Raw genomic sequence first — 24,032 nt, forward strand, 5'->3', positions numbered from 1 at the left:
GAGTGGCCTCTGGTAGTGCTGTGCCCGTGCCTTTGGGGATTCAGTACTGAAAAACTAGTATTCTTCAGTATTCTTCAACCTAGACCTTATTAAGAAAAAAAAAAAAAAAAAAAGGAAGGCATTTTAATCTGCATCTGCCTTAGTCCTTATTTTCTCTCTTCATGGAGAAACCTGGTGAAGAAAAAGATGTTCTAGGAGGAGAAGTCATTTGTTTCTGGACCTATTCAAAACCAAACAAAGAGAACCAAAGTTTTATTGAGGCAAACGTGTTTATTGGAAACTTGAAATAAATTTGAAGGCGATTAACATCTACAACATAGGGGACTCCATGTTGGCCTTCACGATTCTTTCAGGAAGTGAAGTTTGGTTGTATCTTACTGGGAAAACCATTCTTGAACCAGTTGTAAAATAAATGGATTGAACTGGCGATTCAAGTATGAGTACTATACAGTGGTCCTTCAGCAAAAGTTTTTTTATATTTCTTCCTCCAACTACTGCTGTTAGATGTAGGAATTGAATAAAGGCTATGTTCAGAGCATGTGGGAAATGGCCTGTCCTTTTCATGCTTGGATGTAGCTTTAAGTTTGAAGGGAATGGATCAGTTTAACCGTTCAAAGTAAGCGAACCCTCAAAATAAGTTTGGCAGCTTGATATTCTCTTTCCTAATTATTTTTCCTTTTAGATTTATCTCCAAGGCTGTTTTTCTGGTTACAGTGTTTTAAAGAAACACAGAGGTGAAATAAAGGCACATATTAGAGACTTGAGAATAGCATTTATAAATAAATAAATAAGTGTATGAATGTATGTAGTTGTATGTTGATATATATGTTTTTGTATCATATATCCAGCCAGTGATCAGGAAATGCCTATCTTTAAGGTTTCAGATGGTTTTAGCAGCAACAAAAATGATTTATTAACAGCCTTCTAGTTGCATACAATGATTGTCAAGTACCAAAGAAGGCTAAAAATGGCATAAACCCAGTTCCTGCTTCTTGAAGAATTTATATCCTCAGGCAGGGCCAAAAACCTTTAAGGGAAAATATCACTCTGAAACATGCCAGTAGGCAAAAAGACAGGCCACAGTGTCAGTTAAGAATTACCATAGGTCCTAACTACCATAGTAGTTAAGATACAGGGAAAGGGACTCTAAACAAGTACAGGCTTTACTTCTGTCTCATATAAGATCAAGTCTGGGGGTAGGCAGCCTAAGGATAGTTCAGAGATTCCACACTATCATCAGGACTCCAAGGCTCCTTCTGGGCCTCTGTTGTATCTTCCTGGTTGCCCAACCTCAAGGTCACCTTGCATTTGTAAGTTGGTCCTCATAGGTATAGCCGTCACATCCACATTGTAGGCAAGAAAGATAAAGAAGAGCCCAAAGGGCTGTTCAGATTATTGAAGAGCTTTCCTAGAAGCCCTGTTCTTCAACTTCCTCTTATATGCCACCATCTTCCTCCTGTGAGGGAAGCTGGAGAATGAACATTTGTATCTGGTTACATTGCTTTCATCGAGATAGAATAGATATTACATATATCCAGTGCAGTGGCTTTTGCCACAGAAGCTTGAGATGGTTTCAGTTAATACAGAGTAAAAGGGAAAAAAAAAGTCATCAATAATAGGAAAACACAAATTTAAAAATCTTTAAGTTTCTCACCATCAAGGCAAAATAAATACTGCTGAAGACCTGTAACATGGCATGAAGTTCAAAAGCACATGCAGTAGAAAGCCAAGAACAGAGTGGTGAAGACTTTGGTCAAACCTCTTATCTGTGTTCGGTATCAAAGTACAGGTATGGTTATAAGCAGGAGTGAAGATGGGGACACTCTCATTTCAGACAAAGAAGAAAATCTTCCTTTTAATAAAAGTTAAGAGATGTCTCAAATATGTATGTTAATTTTTCAGATAAAACGTTCCAGGAGTTAAAAGAAATGACCATCTACCAAGTTTTAAGTGTATTTTAAGAGATTAGTCTCCTAAGGCAAAGTAAAAAAAATTTTTAAAAATAACGTTCTTTAACCCTAAGGCATACATATATGCTGAGGCATTTTATGATAGGTGATAATAATAATTAGAATGGAAAATACTCCTATAACATGCACTGTGTGCTTGGCTCTGAAATCTTTAAATACTTTAAGTCATTTGTGGAAGATTTACTTAAAATGTCTGCAGAAGCTTTTCCACAATCCATGAGAAAGAGGCAATGACATGCGATTTCTGATAGCACCCTCTTGATTCCTATGGGTGGCATTCTGATCTGAAATCTGCCATACAATTTCTAAAAGCACGAGGCAGATTTGACCTTCATGCAATGTAGACCTAATCTCAGTTGACATAGAAGTGCAGCAAATGCCAGTACTGGCTTCAAAGTTCATGAAGCTTTTGTTCCCATTGACCTTGGCAAACTCTCAAAAAGCCTGGCTTCCCAGCTAGTGTTCATGAAGATCTCTGAACTACTTAATGAAGGTTTGTTCAGTTGTGTCACCATTGACATCATCACGGCCAATCCATTCCTCATTACCAATGGACTAAAACAGAGAATTGTGTAATAGGTCGATTTTTATTAAATCCATATTCCACAGCCATAGTTCAAAGACTCAACAAAGGAAGTTAGACTTAGTCAATGTAAGATTTTCATTGGCAACATGGCTAGAAGTCATCACCGAATTTCCTTTCCTTGGCAGCACTATATCTAACAGTGTACTGATTGACCAAGATGCATAAAATTAAATCCATAAGGCCAGGATGTCTCTCAGGAGATTGGTGGACAGAACGAGACACCATTCTCTCAAGCATCACTCTCAAAACCCAAAGCTTTTTCCAAAGTAGTATTCGGGCCAATTTCTTGTGCTGCTCCAAGACTTGGACCTGCTACAGGAATTGATTCAGGCTCTTTAGTAATTCATCAAAATCACTTATGCCATTAGTTAATATTAACTAGCAGGAGTGAATTAATAAAAGTCTGTAATGTAGCCAATCTAACAGTGTTGAAATGGAGAGTATTCCCCGGGTGAAGCATATGTGCAGAAGGGATGACAGCAGAAACCACAGTGGCCATTGTCTGTGCAGCAAACTGCCCCAGAACAGCTTAGAAGTGGAAGAAACGAAAATATTCTGCAACAGAATTTCAACTTGGAGCAGCAGATAAACCAATAGTAGGGAACCCAACAATCAGGAAAATTATTATCCCCGAAACCATGAACCCTGTACAACTAAATAGAAGAGACACAAGCTGTGAGAGCTTTTGCTGCTGCTGACCACAATGTCAAAATACTGGTCAGTCAGCCCAAGGAGAGGACTCTTAAGAGTAAAGGTCAATTGTTTCATGGGCAAAATGGAGCATATCTATTATGTAGGCCTTCATGTCCACATCTATAGTTTGTTTGCATTTTTTGTAAATAGATGTGTCACTTTCAAGAGTCCAGACTCCTAATTCTGGTTTTCCAGACCTGCAGTCCTCTTGGATCAATCTACCTGTTCAACCTTATCTTTTATGCATGATTATTTTATTTTGGGAGCTCATCTTTCACACATTAGTCTTAGCAGGGATTTTTCATGCAGCCAAACTAGCCTCCTTACTGTCTTCTATGTCTGCTAAGGTCTTTGTCTTAATAAATGCTTCTGCTAGAATGCCCTTACTTCTTCTCTTCATTTCTGCAAGTGCCTCTCATCCTGAAGATTATATAAAATCATTCCCCTACGTGGACCATGTCCAAATGTGATCTCTAAGGGAAACTATTTATTTATTTATTTGAGAGAGAGAGAGAGAGAGAGAAGGAGCAGAGGGGGAGGGATAAGCAGACCCCCCACTGAGCATGGAGCCCAACACAGGGCTCCCTCCCACCACCCTGAGATCATGACCTGAACCAAAACCAAGAGTCAAAGTCTTAACTGACTGAGCCACACAGGCACTCCTAAGGGAAACTATTATTATCACCAACCACTGTGCACTAAATCATAAGCTAGTTTGCACTCTTACTTACCAGCGGGCATGTCCTTTCTCTCTCTCTCTCTCTCTCCACTAAATGGATTCTCACCTCCCTGTGGAAGGGACCATGTCTTCTCCTCCTTTTGTACTTTAGAGAACACCTAAGACAGAGCAATGCACATTCTATTAAGCGTCACTCTAAAAACCAGCTCTTTTCCAAAGAGATGTTTTTGCCAATCTCTTTTGCTGCTCCAACAGCTGGATTTACTGCAGGAGTCCATTCGATGCAGATTTCTCTTTAGTAATTTATCTAAGTTACTTGTGCCATTCATTCATTAACATAAGCTAACAGGAGTGAATTTTGGTGCTTTTCATAATACCAGACTATTACCACAACTTTGCTAATAGTGTTCCATGATGATAGCGGAATGGATGCTATTATTTGTGTTTTAAAGATGATGGCTGGGGGCGCCTGGGTGGCTCAGTGGGTTAAGCCTCTGCCTTCTGCTTGGGTCATGATCCCAGAGTTCTGGGATTGAGCCCCGTGTCAGTTTCTGCTCCTTGGGGAGTCTGCTTCTCTCTCTTTGCGTCCACAGCTCCCCCTGCTTACACTCTCTTGTCCACATTCTCTCTCTGTCAAATAAATAAATGTTTAAAGAAAGAAAGAAAGATGAAGGCTGGGAAGTCCTAAGATACTAAATCCCGTGTCTAAGGATTTACAACTATAGCAGCAAGGCTGGGGATAGGGACTGTATTTCCCATTCTGAACATTACTTAAGAAAATAATTGGGTATAAAAAATATTATAATCAACAATATCTATCTAGATCTTCTGTACTCAGATGTCGCTATGAATCTGCAAAGCACACACTATCTGAGCTGGTATTTCACAGGAACGGCTGTGCGAAGTAGCTGGGCCCTCATTGTTCACCAAGGGTTCGATTGTTCCATTTCCTACTCCTTTGGGTTTCTTCCCCCAGGTTTACAAATGAAACTTCAGCGTCAGTGAGCTTTTAAAGTGAAGCTTCTCGCATAGTTGAGCTATCTGGTGGCATTTAATAGCATTAAAACTGCCACTGAGGATTTCTTTTTCTATTCATTTCCACAATACAAACAATGTTATTAAAAGTAAACTGTCAGAGATATGCTTACAAGTCGAGTCTCTCAAATCTTGCCCCACTTCCCTTAATACATAGGCACAAGAAGTAAGAGGGCAGAGGAGGGGTCTGCTGGCGGCCACAGAATCAGCTCGTGGGCTCCTCTGTAGTGCTTTGCACCATCACCGATGCTATCTGTGAAAATCTTTTTTACTTGCATTGCCAAGGCCTCATTTTTACCTTCATTAAGTTAGCTGAATCAAAAGAAAGGCTTCACAATGAGATTTACCATGCTCCTATGGCCACTCTCTCTTTTGGGATCCACACCCTTTCACCCCGTGCAACATAGGCAAAGAAATCCACCCAGAGCACCCACATAGCTCATTGTCCACATCTTAAGGGAGGGAGTCCCAGTGCTAGGAATGATAGCAGGAAAATGAAGGCACGTTTAGGATTAGCTAAAGGACACTGAGTGACATTTGGGTTTTAGATAAAAAACAATGTTTTCAAGTGAACCTGTCCCATGCAGTGTCAGGGACCCACACAGACAAAATACTATTCATTGTTTATCTGAGATTTCAGTTTAGCCGGCCAGCCTGTGTTTGTTTGCTAAATCTGGCAACCCCAGGTGGACCATTTGAGATGGACAATGTCTGGTGTTTTCACACCGGTCCCAGATCAGTGAGCCCTTTGTCCAGCAAGTCCCACGACAGTGGCATCCCCCTCTCCCTTGTCTGTAGCTGCTCTATCAAAGAACACAGCAGAGAAGTGGTAGAAGCTTCCTTGCCTTCTGAGGACTGCCTCAGCTGCTGCTCCATGCTGAAAGCAGAGAAGAAGACCCATGTTACCAGGTGGGACCACGAAAGTAGACGTTCTTCGGCAATATTGTAATAGTTCTAAAAGGAAAATAGACTCGATGACACTGCTTACGACAGTAATTGGTTTTGATACTGTGGATTACTGAGTTTGTAAATAAGTGAAGATTTACCCCCAACTCAAATCTTCCCATTTGCGACAACATGGATGGAACTAGAGTGTATCATGCTTAGCGAAATAAGTCAAGCAGAGAAAGACAACTATCATATGATCTCCCTGATATGAGGAAGTGGTGATGCAACATGGGGGCTTAAGTGGGTAGGAGAAGAATCAATGAAACAAGATGGGATTGGGAGGGAGACAAACCATAAGTGACTCTTAATCTCACAAGACAAACTGAGGGTTGCTGGGGGGAGGGGGTTTGGGAGAAGGGGGTGGGATTATGGACATTGGGGAGGGTATGTGCTTTGGTGAGTGCTGTGAAGTGTGTAAACCTGGTGATTCACAGACCTGTACCCCTGGGGATAAAAATATATGTTTATAAAAAATAAAAAATTTTAAAAAAAGATATTTTAACCAATATAAAAAAAAATAACAACAACAAGAGATGAAAATCTCACAGGAAAAGAAGGGACTTAGTATTTAGCAACATAACCTGAGTTTTTGTTGTTGTTGTTGTTGTTGTTTTTTTTTTTAAACTGGGTTTGGATCCTAAGGAAATTACTGGAAGTGCCATTGAAGGAAACACCTTCGAGAAGTGATTCACTAACAGTTAGCTCTCGAGTTCATATGGGCATATTAAATTGATGTATAGAGGAGAAAGGTAGAAGCTGCTTCATTGGGCTTACAATTTAAAACCAAGAGGTCTCACAGAGATGTGTCCGTCGTATCACATACAGATACGATAGGGCTTGGGATCTTCCAGTCACTTCTCAGGTTTGCTTTATATCTTTTACTGAAACAAAACAAGACAAATCCCAGATCTTTCAAAGACATAGTATTATTTCCAAAATAGCTTTGGAGATGCCTTAAAAATTCAGACACATCTTATCCACCAAGTCTAGTTGAACTAGTCTGACAAACAACCAAAGAAAACAAACTCTTTGTCATATGGAGTTCACTCATTTAAGAACAGCTTCCTGAGTGTCCACTCTGTGTCGGGCCCTGTTTAGACAGCATTGAATAAAACAGATCAAAATTACCCTCTCCTGGAGCTCACTGCTAGTGGGAGACCGATGCTAATAAGTAAGACACTTGCTTTGATGACCAGTATTAAGTGCTAAGGAGAAAAAATGTAAATGAGAAAGTTTTGGAAATACAGTTTCCATCTAGTATCATTATCTGGTTTCTTATTTGTTTATCCAAAAATGCCCTTTGGTTTAAGACGTTGTTGTTATAACCTTTCTAAATGATATGCGCTATACTTTCAACAAGTAACGAGCCATCACAGTGCTGCGATGCTAATTCCCGCAGGCTGGTTGGCCTTGCTTTGATAAACTGGAAATCTTGATGATGGTCATTCATCTCCCTCTCCCTTGAATTTTAGGCCATATAGCTTTACCACACACTTCTCCTTGGGTATGTGATCAACCGATTTTTCCATCATTCTCCAGTAACTAAAGATTTTGGACCCTAGGTGTTTATGCTGCTTTCCAACCACAGTTGTACCCATACAGTAAGCACTCTGAGTTGTCACTTGAAGAAATAAAGCATCTAACACACCCACGTTCCAGTTCCTTGACATTCACAACTGCAGATCCTACCACTCACCTAGAATAAATCCTCTCCTCTGGGCCCCTTGGGCAATGCTATTGTGGAGAACTTCTCTGCGTCTTCTGTCTACCCTCATCTGCCCATGCTCACTCTGATTTCCTCCCTTTGTAGCCTTGTGGGGGCCTTTTATAATTCTCGGCTCATCTGGTCATTCTCTCAGCAAAGGTTCATTGCTCATTTGCTATGAGCAGAGCACCATGAAAAAGGCAGGAGGTAGTAGTTAATAGGAGAAACATGCTCAGAGCAACATATAGGGGAAGAACGATGGTGGGCAAACAATCACAAGTGTGATAAACTTTAGGGAATAGAGTGTGCGTGCAGTGGGAAGCTTATGTAGCCAGGGGACCTAAGAATGTTTCTCTGAGAGGCTTGTCTCTGAAGTAGAAATTGGAGAACAAGGAGAAGCCAGCCGTGTCGAGTGTTAAAAAGGGCATTCCGGGTGCCTGGGTGGCTCCGTTGGTTGAGCAACTGCGTTCGGCTGAGGTCATGATCCCGGACTTCCGGGACCGAGTCCCGCCTTGGGCTCTCAGCTCCTTGGGGAGTCTGCTTCTCCCTCTGACCTTCTCCTCTCTCATGCTCTCTCTCACTCATTCTCCCTCAAATAAATACATAAAATCTTAAAAAAAAAAAAAAAAAGAAGGGCATTCCCGCAGAAAGATCATGGTTAAGAACTCGGAGGTAGGAGATACTTGCATTTCAAGGTGTGCAAAGAAACAGAAGATAACCCAATGAGTCTGGGGCGTAGAGGCTGTGCAGAAGAATAAAGGCTGAGAGAGCTTCAGCAGGGCCAAATCGTGGGGGTTATTGGGTTAGTATTTAAGGATTTTGATTTTATCCCAACAGCAATAAGGAGCTATGCCCAAACTAGACCTCCTAGTCAATCCTATATTTACTCTTACTAGTATCTATGACGTCTTTGAATCCCAAGCCTGGATCTAATTAAAATCTGTCTCCCCTAATCCTTTTCCCTGGGAGCTCAGGGCTATAGAGGGACACTGTACAGCCAGATGCCTGGTGTCAATGCAATCTCTTGCCTTCTTAACTCATTTGAAATTGTTGTGTCATTTATCTATCTCTTCACTCACTCTTCTTTAATAAAGTCTCTTGCTCTTCTCAATGGATAGTTCAAACCTTGTCCGTTCTTTGTAGCCTTCTATCTGGCCCCTTCCCCAGGCCTCCAGACACAGAGGTTTCGTTTCCAACACAAGCAGGGCCATTGAGCAAGAGCTACTGCGTCGACCTAAACACAATCCATTCCATAGCCTTGCCACCCCCATTACTTCCCTGTCTCCATTGGCAGTTTGGGGGTCATTGTCTCGACCTTACCACCCATTTCTCCTCTTTTACTTTGACCATTTTTCTCACATCTTGCTCCTTCTTTATCCCTTTAGTTTCTTGACTCTTCAGTCTGCCTACCACGCCCTTTTTTGTTTCTGTCTGGTGTATATAGTTCTTTGTACCCCACAGCACACTATCATGGAATGTTCTGTTTATACATCAGTCTTGCCTAACGGACCATATGCTCCTCGAGGGTTGGGCATGTGTTCCATCTTCTGTCCTGTCCACAAGCATCGCCTCTCAGGGGAAGACTTCCCTTCCTCCCCGGGCGGTTCTCAGACAGAACACAAGGAGACAGCTTTTCCACATTCCATGTATGAGCTTTCATATGTACCAGAGACAATTGGGGTCAAAAGACGGCCCGGGTCCAGCCACAAAGGTATGTTTTGATGGTTGTGATGGTCGTAGAGCACTGTGGAAGAGTGCCTACACGCAGGGTGACCCCTAGTGCTGGCTTCCAGGCTGGAAGCTGTGCTGGGGCTTGGGGGTGGCTGAGAAGACTGTGGTGACAGTGAAATGAAGGGGAAGCAGGCTGGGAGGCAGCCTATAGGTCTTGGCTACTTGAGCCCAAAGGTCGGGCATTCAAAACCTGAGTCCCCAGGGCCAAAATAGAGGCCCAGGAGAATCAGAAGCTTGGTGAGACATTGTGGGGGTACTAAGATGCAACAGGTCCCTAGTGCCGAGAAGGGAACAGGAAAGGGGGGGAAAAGCTCATTTGTCACTCACTGGGGAGCCACTCATAATTAACAGACATACAGAGATCGACAAATTTCTCAGTTCAGTGATCTGGGGTTAGTGTTTTGTTTTGTTCTTTAATTTGCTTACGTACCGAATCTGAAGTGTGGCAAAAATGTCTAGTTTTACCTAAAGGGAACCCTCCCATCTGTGCGCTCTCTGAGCCCCCCTGGGCACGCCTTTATCTCCGCCTTCATGGAGACTGCTGCAAGTGGTTGTGGCAGGTTGGGCACAGCATGGAAGACTCCTGCTCTGAGGGCAAGTGCATCCCTTCACAGGCTGTGTCATTTGCTAATTAATGCAAAGTCTCTGTGTAAAGCAGCAAGAGCCCCACGTCATGGGTCCTCGTAATACTATGAGGCTCAAAAAGGCAGGCAGGGTCACATGTCCCATAACCTTTCTGCTCCAGCACATAATAATAATAGCTAATACTTATTAAGACACAGTAGTCCCAATTTATAGATAAGACAACTGAGTCACTAAAAGATGGAGAAACGTGCCCAAGGTTATATAGGTAGTATTCAACTGGGATTCAAAGGATTACTACTATTTTTTTTTTTTTTTTTTTAGTACCATGTCTGTTACCTCTGATAGTGCCAGACATCTAGTAGGTTCTCCTTATAAGGATAAATCCCATGTGGACCAAAAACTTGAATGTAGTCCATCTCCTATGGTTTATCTTGATAAGTGCTTGGTGGTGGTGGTGGTCCCGGTTAATGAAGATATTATCATTAATTAATTCTACTTTAGACTAGGGAGGAAATGTATGTTGATTTTGTAGCAAGTGGATTTTTTGTGTGGCGTATAACTCGTGTCATAGTAGTTGCTTTTCTTATGACCAGAGTTCAATGCACTGAGGAGGGACAGGCCTACTTCGGGGAGAAGGCAAAATAAAATGAAAGGGGACAGCCTGGGCAGGTAGGGCTTAGGGGAACAGAGCCTAGGAGAAGAAGAGGGGAGTGGGGGAAGGGTGGTGACCCCCAGATCCTGTCTGAGTCCGTGTGGTCAGTGTTAGCCTGGGGCTCGGTAACTAGTTTTTAAAACAGTATTGTTCGTGGAATAAAATGATCCACTCCAATGCTACTACCTTAATCACCGTGACCCAAAGTTCCAGCATCTCAATTTTTTACCTGACTAACCAGTTTTAGTATATGTGCTGCCGAAGCGAGCACTACCTGACTAACCAGAAGGATAAAAATGCCCAATCTGTGTGCATGCAAGTGGTATAGCCTCTACACGTGACCTTCAGTACGCAAAAGCACAGTTTCAGTGCCCCAAAGCCAATCAGTTCTGGCAGAGATTAACTAAATGAGAGAAAGTTGCAAATTATACAGCCTAAGAGCTCATCTTCCAAGCACTGATGTCTATTAATAATGAAAGGAGTTTGTTTTCCACATTTCTGTCTTAAATTTCTTCTGTTTTTTCAGTAGAGTTTCTATTTCCTCTGGACTCGTATCTTTGGGATTGCTTAACTTCTGCAACTCAGAGACCCCAAGCCTGCACCTGCTGACTGTTCTGTCTACATGGAGTCCAGTGTGGCTAGAGGGACATGCCGCAGCTCCCAGGAGGCATTGGGTGGGTCCCAGATAAGCAGCTGGACACCGTGCAACAGTTGGCCTGATTCTTCCAAGAGCCCCGACTCAGGAAGGAGGCTTCCGAGCATCTGCCCCAGCATGGCTTATTTCTCAACGATGTGGAAAATACGTGCATGAAAGAAGAGAAATGAAAGTCACTCCGCAGGAGGGGGGAAAGTTTGTGAGCGAAGCTTTTCGTGGACTATGCTTGTGGGTCACCGCGGGGACCATCACTGTGTTTCTGCTTTGTACTGGGTAGTGAAAGCGATGTGTAAGTTCACAAATGAAGATTTTAACTACCAAATTTTGATGGGCTGTAGGTTATTGATAAGTGGGTTCACTGGCCTTCTGAGATAGATTTCCAGGACCTGCACTGTTGACAGTTAGGATTGCTTCACTGTGACCCTAAGATTCCTGTATTAAGTCACAAGTGATATCAGTGATCTTGCCTTCCTCCCTGGTGGGCAGGCATCACCAGATCATCATGCAGCGGGTCCCAGGGTGGACCAACTCATTGTCCCGCCTTCAGCAGTGAGAGGGCTACGAGAGGGGAGGATTTTGGAGAGTTTTCAGGCAGAGTTTTGTGTGAGCCCTCATGGAGAAGTTACCTGCACTCCCTTGACTTTAGGCAAAGATTAAATATAGTCTATTGCTTTAAGAACACCATTCTCCTACATAACAGATGAAAGCTTACAAACAAGTCTCAAGATCGCAAACTGATATTTTTTCAGACGCCAGGAGGCAGTTCACAAGTGACTGACTCTCACTTAGTTTCAAATTTCTTCAGCATCCTAAATGGTACCTGCCCAAGAGGCTCTCGGAAATCCTTAGAATTCACCTCGAATGCCTTTCCCTTTCTGCAGAACTTCAGTGTGTGTGTGTGTGTGTGTGTGCGCGTGTGTGTTATTTCGGGGGCGGGGGGAGCGGTCCCAATTTCAGTTGCCTGTTAGACTTTGGCAGAGTTGTTTAAAGTTCAGCGTACTTTTAATAAATGCAAGCAAAAAACCCCAGTCTCTGCTTCAGGGCCAACCTCCCCCCCACCCCTCCTTCCCGCGAAGGGACTGCTTAACATAATGAGCCGGGGTCTGCTGAGGGGATAGCAGTCGCCTGCTAATAGTTGTGTTTAGAATTCCTGTTTCTTATCTTATTTACTGATTGATGGGAACGTGACTTCGCAGACCTTCCTCCCTGACCATCCTTCTTCCCGGCAGAGTGAATCATTTGACACAGGGAGCCTTGGACAACACGTTTGTTTCCGTGTTAAATCCCGATTGGCCACATAATCGGCCGGATACGCAGTGTCCCCCCCATCCCCTCCCCTGTCGTGTCTGCATTGTGTCTTATCGGAACCACCTGAAGAGCCCGGCCACACAGGGTGGCCTCACTTAATTTAAAATCCACAGAGAGAGAGAGAGAGAGAGAGAGCGCGTTGGTTTTTTTTTTTTTTTTTTTGTCAACAAACTCCGACATGGGACAAAAGGCATGCATGTGGCTTTATTTTTCTACTACTTTTCTTCTTAAATCCGGCTCCCTGGTTTTCACAAAATAAATAAACAAATAAACAAGTCTCTGGGTTACTCTCAAAGAGATCCCAGTTTAAAAAAAAAAAAAAAATCAAATGATTTCCTACAGCCAGTCTGTTTTGCAGTGTTTTTTCTTGTTTTTCTTTTTTCCTCTCTTTTTTTTTCTCCCCCTGTAGATCCTGAGAAGAAATAGTGGCTGTAGGCACCGCCTGTGGCTCTCTGGTCTTGCTCCTTGGGTGGTCTGAGCCGACTTTATGATTTATTCAGCTAATGGGAAGGGAGCATGACCCCCAGTGGCCACAGAAAGAGAGCTGCATGTGGGTTTAATGCTTTCACCACAAAAATGTCTGCTATGACTAAGCTCTGTGGCTGAAGTCACTGTCTGAATGGTGCTAAAAAGGAACTTAGGCATTAAGTGTGCACTATTTACTATAGATCGGCTCTTGGGATTAGGCCAAGGGGTTCATACTCAGTTTCAAAGAATAGCATGGAAGCTGCTAGGAAAATTAGAGCTGTGCAATTTACTTTTACCAGTCTCCCTGGTGAGTTACCCGGTGAAGGATTTACCTCATATGCTTTTTTTTCTTCTCCCCTCTGGTACTAAAAAGAGTCATTTAAAACGGGCCAGTTGGTGCATTTTACAGAGTTTTATTGTGGAGATATCCCTGGTTTTTGTTTGTTTGTTTGTTTGTTTATCACAGCCTGGAATCATTACATTACTGTTCTTTGATGTTAATTTGAAACTCTAAAAGAATGCCTAATGTTGAAAAAAAAAAAAAGGACACGCCTGAGGGAGGGAGGGGAGAGTGAAGTCCCCAGCGGAGCGCTCCCCTGCTAGAGAGGCCTCTTGGATCCGGTGAGGGTCCCTCTCCCTGATGGCAGCATTATTGCCGCAGAGGAATGAACACGTTGGGCTTCATGTGGATTCTTGGCCAAAGAGGAAAGCAGAGGGATGGAGTGAGGAGGGGGAGGCAGGGAGACCTGTTTGTAACTCTGACAAAGATGGATGTTCTTTACAATCCCTGTATTACCTGCTGTTGCAGTTCTAGCACGTGGGTTTCTGCCGGGCTCCCGCAAGTGCGAAATGGAGAAGGGAATCCCTCTGAAGTCCTGGGGCTCAGGTTCCTGGGGCCCAAAGGGCCCGAGGGCTTTCAGAATGTGTCTGGAGGTTGTTTTGTACGTCAAGGTCCACAAGAATGCCTCAGGCCAGTCCTAGTCACTGGCTTTCAAACGTAACACGTATGAAAGTCCCACATTACTCAGCTGCTTGTGATTGCAGCTTAAACCAATTGAAAATTACTACACTTAGCTCTGTGCCAGCCGGAGTTCATTACCACAGGGAGTGTGGACCCCCTTCCCCCTCTCCCCCCACCTCCCCCCACCTCCCTCCCAACTGCCCCCCATATGGGCTAAGGGACTCCATTTTCAGTTTCTGCTCCAAATTTTCCTTGTAAAAGCATTTTGCTTGTATCCCTGCAAATCAATGCCACTGCAGGTAATAAGGGTTAGTGACTGAGACTTAAGTTCCCCATTAAGCCTTTGTGTTAGTCTTGCTGTATGTTTCACAGGCTTTGTGATCCTCAACGTGTCACCCAGAAAGGCAGGGCTTCCTTTGCCCCCTCTAGGACATGGAAAGAGTCATCCAGGGCTGCAGGAGAGTAGCTGTTGGGCCCCTAGAGATTAACAAGGTTACTAAAGGAAAGTACTTGACCTTTCATTTTCCCAGGGCTAAGCAGATAGGAAGGGTCAGAAAAACCTCTGTTCTCCCTGCACATAGATTCAAAAATAAGAAAATTTAGAAGCTCTTCCCCATATTTCCACTCTGTCTCCTTTCTGATCTCCCTTTCTTCATTTTACAGATCCAAAGAGGCAGAACTTCCTCCCCCCAAATGGTGTGATATGGTCACAATATGACACCTACTGAGAAGAGATAAAGACCTCACTTAAAACTAAACAAAAGCTAAAGGCAACGTGATATGCAGGATTAGATCCTAGAATGGAAAGAGGTTATTAGTGGGAAAACTGATTAAATCTGAATACGGTCTGTCACAGAGTCAATAGCATTGTGCCAATGTTAATTTCTTGTTGGACAAATGCATCAGGGTGACTGTATAATGTTCATACTAAGGGAAGCTGGGTGGAGGCTCCTCAGGAATTCTCTGCAGCATCTCTGCATCTCTTCTTTAAGTCTAATACGGTCTCAAAATAAAAAGTATAAAAAAATAAAGCAGCAATTTTTTTTTCCAAAGACTGATTTTTTAGGCTCCGATTGCTAGGCACCTCCATCCATTCCCCAGAACCCAGTCCGTTTTATATAGCTGTATAAAAGGTTATTTGCAAAATGGTCCAGGGTTTAGCCTGGGTGGCTCAGTAGGTTGAGCATCTGCCTTCATCTCAGGTCATGATCTCAGGGTCCTGGGATCCAGCCCCACATCCAGCTCCCTGCCCAGCAGGGAGTCTGCTTGTCCTGCTCCCTCTGCTGCTCCCCTTGCTTGTGTGCTCACTTGAGTCCCTCTCTCTCAAATAAATAAAAATCTTTATTAAAAAAAATAATAATAACACGGGGCTCCTGGGTGGCTCAGTGGGTTAAAGCTTCTGCCTTCGGCTCAGGGTCTTGGTCTCAGGGTCCTGGGATGGAGCCCCACACGGGGCTCTCTGCTCAGCAGGGAGCCTGCTTCCTCCCTCTCTCTCTGCCTGCCTCTCTGCCTAGTTGTGATCTTGTGATGTCTCTGTCTGTCAAATAAATAAATAAAATCTTTATATAACAATAAAGTCCTGCTCCTGCATGCCAACGTCTTATTACTCCTGTGGACTGTTACACACTGCCTGTGCCATGGGGTAGTGCTGTACTAAGTCAGTTAGAGCCCTTCTCTACTCTTGAAGGCCACTGCTCCAGAGGAGGGAGGAAGAAATCAGGGTGCAGACAAAGGCAGCGGAATTAAAATGGTGACACTATGAAGCATGTTAGACGTGCTGCTGTTTTTGCAAGACACAGCATAGTTAGTCATTTGTACTGCGTTCATGGACGAGCTCTGTGAGGCCGTGTCCCAGGTGTCAACCCCCCCAGTGCGGAGCACAGCACAAGGCCGAGTAGCGCTGGGTGGGTATTTTCAGAATGAATGAAGCTCAGCACACGCTCCCCATCTCACAGGAGCGCGAATTAACCACCGTGACATAAAGCACAGCCTTTTTACAACAAAGGTTCCGTTAACACTGGGTATGACATTGCTTTTCTTCCCACTCGTCCTCCTAGCCTGGATCAAAAACCGCAGGATGAGTAATGAGGGAGGGAAGATACCACCTGAAATAGAACGGCTTCTCAGGCCTTTTAAAAGCCAAAGGTTGTTTTTGGCATTGCGTATTCATCCTCCGGTAGAACCCTAGTGAGAGAGAGAGAGAAATGTGAGAAGAAGAATTGCAAGGGAATGGGGATAATGAGGACCAAAGGAATCTTTTCCTATGGTGTGGGTTTCCCGTCCTAATTGGTGGCCACCCGAAACCGCCCGAGAGAAGCACGCGGGGCAGATGGACCGGCAGGAGCGCCCTGCCTGTCTACATCTGTGTGTTTCTGGCACACAGGTGTTTCAGCTTTATTCAGCCAGGAAGCAGCTTTTCCCCCTTCTTTTTCAGGGGAGGGAGTTTTGGGGAGGTGGGAACACCCACGATTGTTTCTCAGAATAAGAAGGAGGCAGGGGTTGGGGGAGGGGGCACAGCCCACCCACCGCTTCGAGATTCAGTCGCTTTCCTGCGGGTCAGCCTTATTCTGCAAGGTGTAAATCAGAGGGCAGATGCATGATCTGGGAAGTTTTCCAGATGCACATTGCACAAAGGCCCATGTGTTCTCATTGTGCGGAAATCGCATGCCATCAGAGCAGGTCTGGGACACCAGACCTGCGTTGGGACATGTCATCCTGTCTGCACGTCTTCGACTTCGTAGAGAATGATGTTGCAGACGCAGTGCGAGGGCTCGGAAACCGAGGGAACGGACAGTTAAGAAAAGCTGCCTTGTCCCCCGTGGAGGCTGCAGACGGGCCCGATGGACTGCTCCGCAGAGCCCGGTGCCAGACAGGGTCTGCCAGATGTGCTCGGGAGGGGCAGGCCCCACCAGAGGCCAGGGGAAACAGCTCCAAACAGGCCAGCCTAGCGCGGGGAGGCTCCGGGGTCCTGCTCCTCCACCATAAACGGGCAGCAGCACCGGACTGACAGAAAATGTTCCCTCCTGGCTCCTTCCATCTGTAGCTGACCCTGCCTCTGTCGGGCCTCGAGGCAGTTAAACTGCTTGTGCATATAGAGTCAGACTCCTCTCCAGTTTTTGAAGTGACTTTTCCAGCCAGAATCTGACAGTAAACTGTTTTCTAGAAAGTAAATCATATGCTAGGAGGTTGCGTTAGCTTCCAGATCATTTGGGTGACATTTGGTGATTTCCTGCCCCGGTCTGGAATTAATATTGCATCCAGAAACCTCTGCAGGGAGGGCTTATTCATAGGGAACATACATTTCCAGTTGTGTTAGCTCCTCTCTTTCGAACCCTTTCGTTTTCCTTTTAACTGGACTCTTTTCCCTCCTTTTGTTTGGAGGAACAACTAGGCGCTGTCACCATGTCTTCTCACCTCCATCAGATTTTAGGTGATGCGACTCCATTTTCCCCAAGCAATTGCTCTCCCAGAGCTTGTTTAAATTTCTCCAGGTATCCTCACTGCGTGGGGGGAAGCATGCTTTCAGTGACTGCTGGGAAGGTGAAAACTTCCATCTCCGCTCAGCTGTCGTAATTATTGTTAGGCTACTAACGTGGCACAACTATCTCTTCTCTTAGGAACACAGCTCTTTTTTAGCGTTCCCTTTAAGTTAATGATTCCATTTCTCTGGCATTTGTAACAAACCACCTCGATTCCTTTTAGGAAGTTGTTAGCATATAAAATACAATTAATTAGTGAAATGGGGAATGGAGACTAAAGACCAACAAGGCAGGAAATAGGCTAGGGATTCTACAGAGGATATTGCCCTCAGTCCCAAAGGCTCCAGAAATAACCAATAATAGGATTGCGAATTATGGAAATTCCATTCTCAGGAATCCATTTGAGGTCATAATTCAACTGGAAATTATCTTGGTTTTGGGGGCTTATTTTCTGACCCGATTTGCAATCCTGTTTTCTAGTCTCCCTCAAAACCACTAAATAAATTCCAGACATATAACTCTATTAAGAAAAATAAATTTCTTATCCACCTGTTAATTAGACTCAAATGCTCAGGAGTTTGAGACCTGGCTATGCTTTGCCCCACTCCGCTTTCCAAGCCCAGCAGTAAGGGTAGGATAATGTATTATGACGGAGCCGCTTTTTTGTACTTCAAGAGATTTTAAAAACAATATCAAAACAAAAATTTTTGATACTTCACTGCAAAGAAAAAACTTTTAAAAAAAGATTTATTTCTTTATTTGAGTGGGGGTGGGAAGGGAGAGGGAGAGAGAAATTTAAGCAGAACCCTGCTGAGCGTGGAGCCTGACACAGAGTTCAGTCTTGTGACCCTGAGATCATGACCTGAACCAAAACCAAGAGTTGGATGCTCAACCAGCTGTGCCACCCAGCACCCCAAAACTTTTTTTTTCTAAGCCAAGGGAACTGTATCATTGGCACAAAAATTAGAAAACTGCTTTAAAGTTATAGCATTAATGATGGCGCTTTCATCTTTATCAAAGTCCAAGATAAGATGTGATGGTAGATACTTTATTCAAAACTATAGTCCAAATGCAAAATCGTAACAACCGAGCAAATGCGTAGGGGCTGAAATGGAAATAGCTTTTTTATTTATTTGACAGAGAGAGATCACAAGCAGGCAGAGAGGCAGGCAGAGAGAGGGGGAAGCAGACTCCGAGCTGAGCAGAGAGTCCGACATGGGGCTCAGTCCCAGGACCCTGAAATCATGACCTGAGCTGAAGGCAGAGGCTTAACCCACTGAGCCACCCAGGTGCCCCGGAAATAGCTTTTCAATGAGATGATTTTTACAATAGTCAAAAAACCAATTAGATATTGTGGAGTAAATTTTTAATATTTGTAATTGATAGATAGGTCCAGTGTATTACAGTCTACAACTCAGCAAGGAAATAAATATAATTTTGCATTCACTTAGTAGATACTAATATTCTTCGGGCTTACAACATATGGAGTACTCTTCCATGGATTATTGTTCTCGGGCGCGGTGGCATGTTTATCACTACCTTTAACATAAGTTCCAACATGTATGGCGGTGAATTGCACATTCAGGCATTTGTGGATGTAATTTTGCAATGCCAACGATTGGAGAATGATTCACAAGGTTCGTGACACCTGGTCATCTCTAGTTTTGCAGACATGGTATTTAAAAGAGATACCCCATCTGTAAGTTGGGGTAAAATGATAATACCTACCTCGTGAAGTTACGTGAAGATTGAGTTTAATGAAATACGGGGTAAAATGCTTAGTCCTATTTTTGGTGTTTGTGGAGCAGTTAAAAAAAAAAAAAGAGTAGAGGGCGCCTGGGTGGCTCAGTCAGTTAAGCGTCTGCCTTCGGCTCAGGTCATGAGTCCCACATGGGGCTCCCTGCTCTGTATGGAGTCTGCTTCTCCCTCTCTAGCTCCATCTCTCGCTGTCTTTCTCTATCAAATAAATGGAATAAAATCTTTAAAAAATATAAAATGAAAGAGTAGAGAACTTAGAATGGATGAACTGCAACCCTTGCAAGGCTATAACCCCTGTGAGTTTGTGAGGGCGCTGGGAACACAGATCATGTTAGGATAGGTAATGCAAACACAGACTTATCACTGTATTGTTTTCTACTCCACATGTAGATTAACTTCAATTAATTAGTAAGGATTTAATTCTTCATGAGAAAATGGCCCGAGAGAGAACCAAGAGCTTGTACTGTACCTGGATGTCCAGAAAACACGGAGAAGCTTGAGGGAGTGATGGTTCTCCGCTAGCACAGGAAGTGTAAGATGAATCATAGCAGAATGTGGATTCTCTTGTGAAGTGGAGAGCCATGATGTTAATGCAGCTCTCTCGGGCCCTATTTTAGAATAAAAGAGTAATTGGTAAAATTATTTCTTTTTCTTTTCTTTGTTAAAAGATTTTATTTATTTATTTATTTGGCAGAGAGTGAGAGAGAGAGAGAAAACAAGAAGGGGGAGTAGGAGAGGGAGAAGCAAGCTCTCCACTGAGCAGAGAGCCCGATATGGGGCTCGATCCCAGGACCCTGGGATCACGACTTGAGCCGAAGGCAGGTGCTCAACCAAGTGAGCCACCCAGGAGCTCCCTAAAAATATTTCGGCAACCACTCCAACCAAGACAAAAGGCTGTAGGGGCGAGATAAAACTTCAGTGACAATGAAAAGGGGAGTTAATCTGTGGTATGAGGCTAAGCCCAAAAAACATGGAACTTTCAGCAGCAATACAATTTAGGAGAATGTATGAAGCCTGTGCAGTGTTGTAATTGTATCAGTTAGGGATTTTTGCCCCCTTTTGTTATATAGACCATTAAAACCACCAGATACACGATTATGCATGTATCTGATATAATTTCAAGCAATCGTACTGGCGACTATTTATCATATCACTGAATATCAAATTGAACATATGATAATGAGTCAGTACAACTCCTAAGGGGGTAAATATTCAATAACACGGCTTTTACTTTGCAGTATAGCCTGTCATTATTCTTTATCCATGCTTAGTTTGAATAACATCTCATGTCCCATTCCTAACTCAATCCTTATCTCTATCCTTGTGTCCATGGAGATATGAGGGTGGTGACTAGTGACAAAAGATACCATGGAAGGAATGACAGGAGCAACAAAAGGAACAGCTGAAATCACAGAATGATGAGGCTGGCAGGAACCTGAGAAATGACTAGCCTGACCTCCTTTTTTTTTTTTTTTTTTTTGAAGATTCTATTTATTTGACAGAGAGAGATCACAAGTAGGCACAGAGAGAGAAAGAGAGAGAGAGGAGGAAGCAGGCTCCCCGCCGAGCAGAGAGTCCAATGCGGGACTCGATCCCAGAACCCTGGGATCGTGACCTGAGCCGAAGGCAGAGGCTCAACCCACTGAGCCACCCAGGAGCCCTGACCTCCTGGTATTGCACACCAGAAAGTTCTGGCCCTGAGAGGCACAGTGACTCTTCTGAGTAAAAGTTAGTGTAATATCTGACATTAAAACTCGGGATTCTTGGTTCCATTATTCCAACCTACCTCTTCACTTCAGGCTGGTACCCAGCTGGTCCCAGTCCCACCTATAGGCACCTGTCATCCTTCTCTTACTGTGACATGCCTGTATTTTTTCATTGCATGGCTAGAAGACATGACCAAAAAAGGCAAGTGAGAAATTGGACAATTTTGTTAACCGCAAAGGTTTAATATTAGTGAACATGCAACCAACTTGAATATTTCTTATTATTAGTTTATTAAGGAAAATACTTTCTTTGATATGGGTTTGCTATATATTTTAATTCAGTACCACTTTGTATGTTTTTAAGTAATCAGTGTATCAATTTAAATGGGAGCATTAATTTCAAATATAATGACTGGTAACAGAAAATTGAGGGCAAGAGAATTACACACGTAATTGTTCTCAGTTCTTGGAGGAAAGTATTGACATTGTTGCATAGCTTTTTCTTCTTTCCAAGCTTTTATTTAAATTCTAGTTAATGAACATAGAGTGCAGCATTGGTTTCAGGAGCAGAATTTAGGGATTCATTGCTTACATACAATAACCAGTGCTCATCCCAAGAAATGCTCTCCTTCGTGCCCATTCCCCATCTAGCCCGTCCCCTACCTACTTCCCTCAGTCAACTCACAGCTTGTTCTCTCTCATTAAAAGTCTCTTATGGCTTGTCTCCCTCTTTTTTTTTATTTTCCTGTCCCTGTTCCTCTCTTTTATTTCTTAAAGCATTCTTGCGTAGTTTCTGCTTTGTCCCTGCAATTATGTGAAGTTCAAGTCTTTCAGCAATCCTTAGCACTAAGTTGCCAAAATAGTACGCACCCTTCTGAAATACTTCCACAAGTTATTGTGAATCGCGTTGATGTGGAGTGATTTACAGTTATGTCTTCATCTGTTGCCTTACAAGCTTTCTGGTTTAATACTGTCATCAGCCATGGCTGGAAGGTTTATTATCCCTTAGGACTCCTCTTCTCTCCCATTAGCCATTATTTGTCACCGTGACAGGTGACAGGTCTCTCACCCACCTGACCTTCAGACTTTTGCATCTCTCCACTCTGTCTTTTCTTTACTATCTGAAACTCACCCGAGAGAAGTTTTCCTGGTCGAAGAGTTCATTCTTTTGCTTTTTTTTTCTTTTCCAAAGACGAGCTGCCGTTTTTATTTTCAAGTGTGCTGTAGGAGTCCCTCAGAAGAGATGTTCAGCTTCTTTCTATTTTTTTTTCCCCCTAAGAAATGTTTTCTTCTTTACTAACCTGAATCACTGCTTGGGAGATGGAGGAGGATGTTAGTAGTAATAAAATGAGTGAGGACGTTTCAAGTACTTACTGGGTACTAGCCACTTTGTTCTATGCTGTAATCCTTACAACAACCTAAGAGATAGATGTTATGTTAATATTTTTTACAGATGAAACCTGCTTAGGCTTAAACAAGTCACTTTCTTTGGTCAGGGTCCTTCAATACCTGGAAGGGACAGAGCAGGACCTCAAGCCCAGTGTATCTCACTCCAAGTTAAGTGTTCTAAACCATCATAATAATGCTCTTTTGGTGGCTTGCCTCCTCTCTGCTGGGATCTCACACTCCAGTTACGACATGAGTGGTTTCTGTAGGGGAAAGTGTTATTGATAACAATTGTGTTCTATGGTTCTACGTTGAAAACGATACATTAGGAATCTGAACTTCAATTTTAAAACTGCTGCATCTGAAGTTACATGTGACTAATTTTATACATACTTAAATAAATTATATGTATGAATAAATTATATATGTACACACACAGTTCATTGTTCTTTGGTAAAATTTATAGAAGCTATGAATAAATTATATATAGAGGTATAATATTTATATATAAAATAATATATAAAAATTGATAGAAACTATGAATAAATTACACACACACACACACATATGTACACACATGCAGTTCATTGTTCTTTGGTAAAATTGATGGAAACTTCCTGTGTTATATCACTTCATCTTCATATAAATACACATTGCAAGCTCAGTTTTAAACAAGACGTATCTTTTAAAACAAATAACTGAACTCATGTTCAGTTTTCCTTAGCATTTTATTATCTGTATTATTAGGAAACTCTCATATAGAAGGTTTCTAGTCTACAGAATTTTAGATGTTCAGTGACAATGCATGTCAAAGAGTTGGACAGCTGTGAATCAGAATCAATGCCTTACGTGACTGAGAGCTACCAAGTACAGGTAGAGACTAAGTAGCAGAATAGAATGTTTTAATCTACTGACTGACTACAGCAGAATTCGATTTTTTTCCAAGTCTCTATGGAATAAAGAGTCTTCCTGGAGGACAGTCTGCATTCTGCCTCTGTTTCCTGCAGCGCACACCCAATGAGGGCTAGGATGGTTTGGGGACTCACTGTGAGTGATAAACTGAGAAGTTAAATAACTCATTCATTTGAGACAAAATTATAAAACTTAAGTGGGCTCTTTTAAGCTGGAAATGAGCTTGGCACCAACACGCTGATAGGAGCTGTGGGGCTCTGCTCTGTGTGGCTGGAAAACCAGCATTAAATCACCACCTTTGCGACTCTTTGTAACCCAGAACTCGGAGGATCTCGGACCAGAATTTTCCTTTTTTCCTTGACGTGGTTCCTTTTATGAAAAGCATGGAGAAAGGGCTGGGCAATGTGCCTGAATACATTATTTTACCACTACTTAGTTCCTACTTACTTCTTTCACTAAAAACAAGGACACATTTTTTTTTTTTTTTTAAACTAGGACCAAAGCCCTCCCTTCTCTTCCTCGTGATGGGGCAATAAACACGTAGAGATGAACCTTATGAAAGCGAGTGCGAGAAGAGATGGGGGCTGGAGATGGATGTTTCTCCTCAGAGTCCGTAGAAAGCTGTTCCTTATAAATAGAGCCATTGCTGTTATGAAGTACAAAACCACATTGTTCCTTTCTTTAGTTCTGAATGGAGTTGGTTAAGCTTTCAGCGTAAGTGTGAAAAAGGCAAGAGAAAGAAGAACATAACCTTGTTCAGCGACTCTAAATAAAAGAGATTGAGGAGGACAGTGGCACCAGTTATAAAATGTTTA

At 43.0% G+C, this 24,032-nt stretch overlaps 1 long non-coding RNA gene across 1 annotated transcript; it reads right to left on the minus strand.

Moving 5' to 3' along the window:
- Positions 1-284: 284 nt before the first annotated feature.
- On the minus strand, positions 285-22,192 carry LOC309863460. The gene is made up of 4 exons (XR_014311056.1): positions 22,052-22,192; positions 21,000-21,099; positions 19,683-19,821; positions 285-1,468 (listed from the first exon to the last, which is right to left on the minus strand). It is a non-coding gene; the product is annotated as an uncharacterized lncRNA (long non-coding RNA).
- Between the last annotated feature and the right edge of the window lie 1,840 nt (positions 22,193-24,032).

Source organism: Mustela nivalis, assembly GCF_964662115.1.
Source record: "Mustela nivalis genome assembly, chromosome: 4".
Taxonomy (NCBI): domain Eukaryota; kingdom Metazoa; phylum Chordata; class Mammalia; order Carnivora; family Mustelidae; genus Mustela; species Mustela nivalis.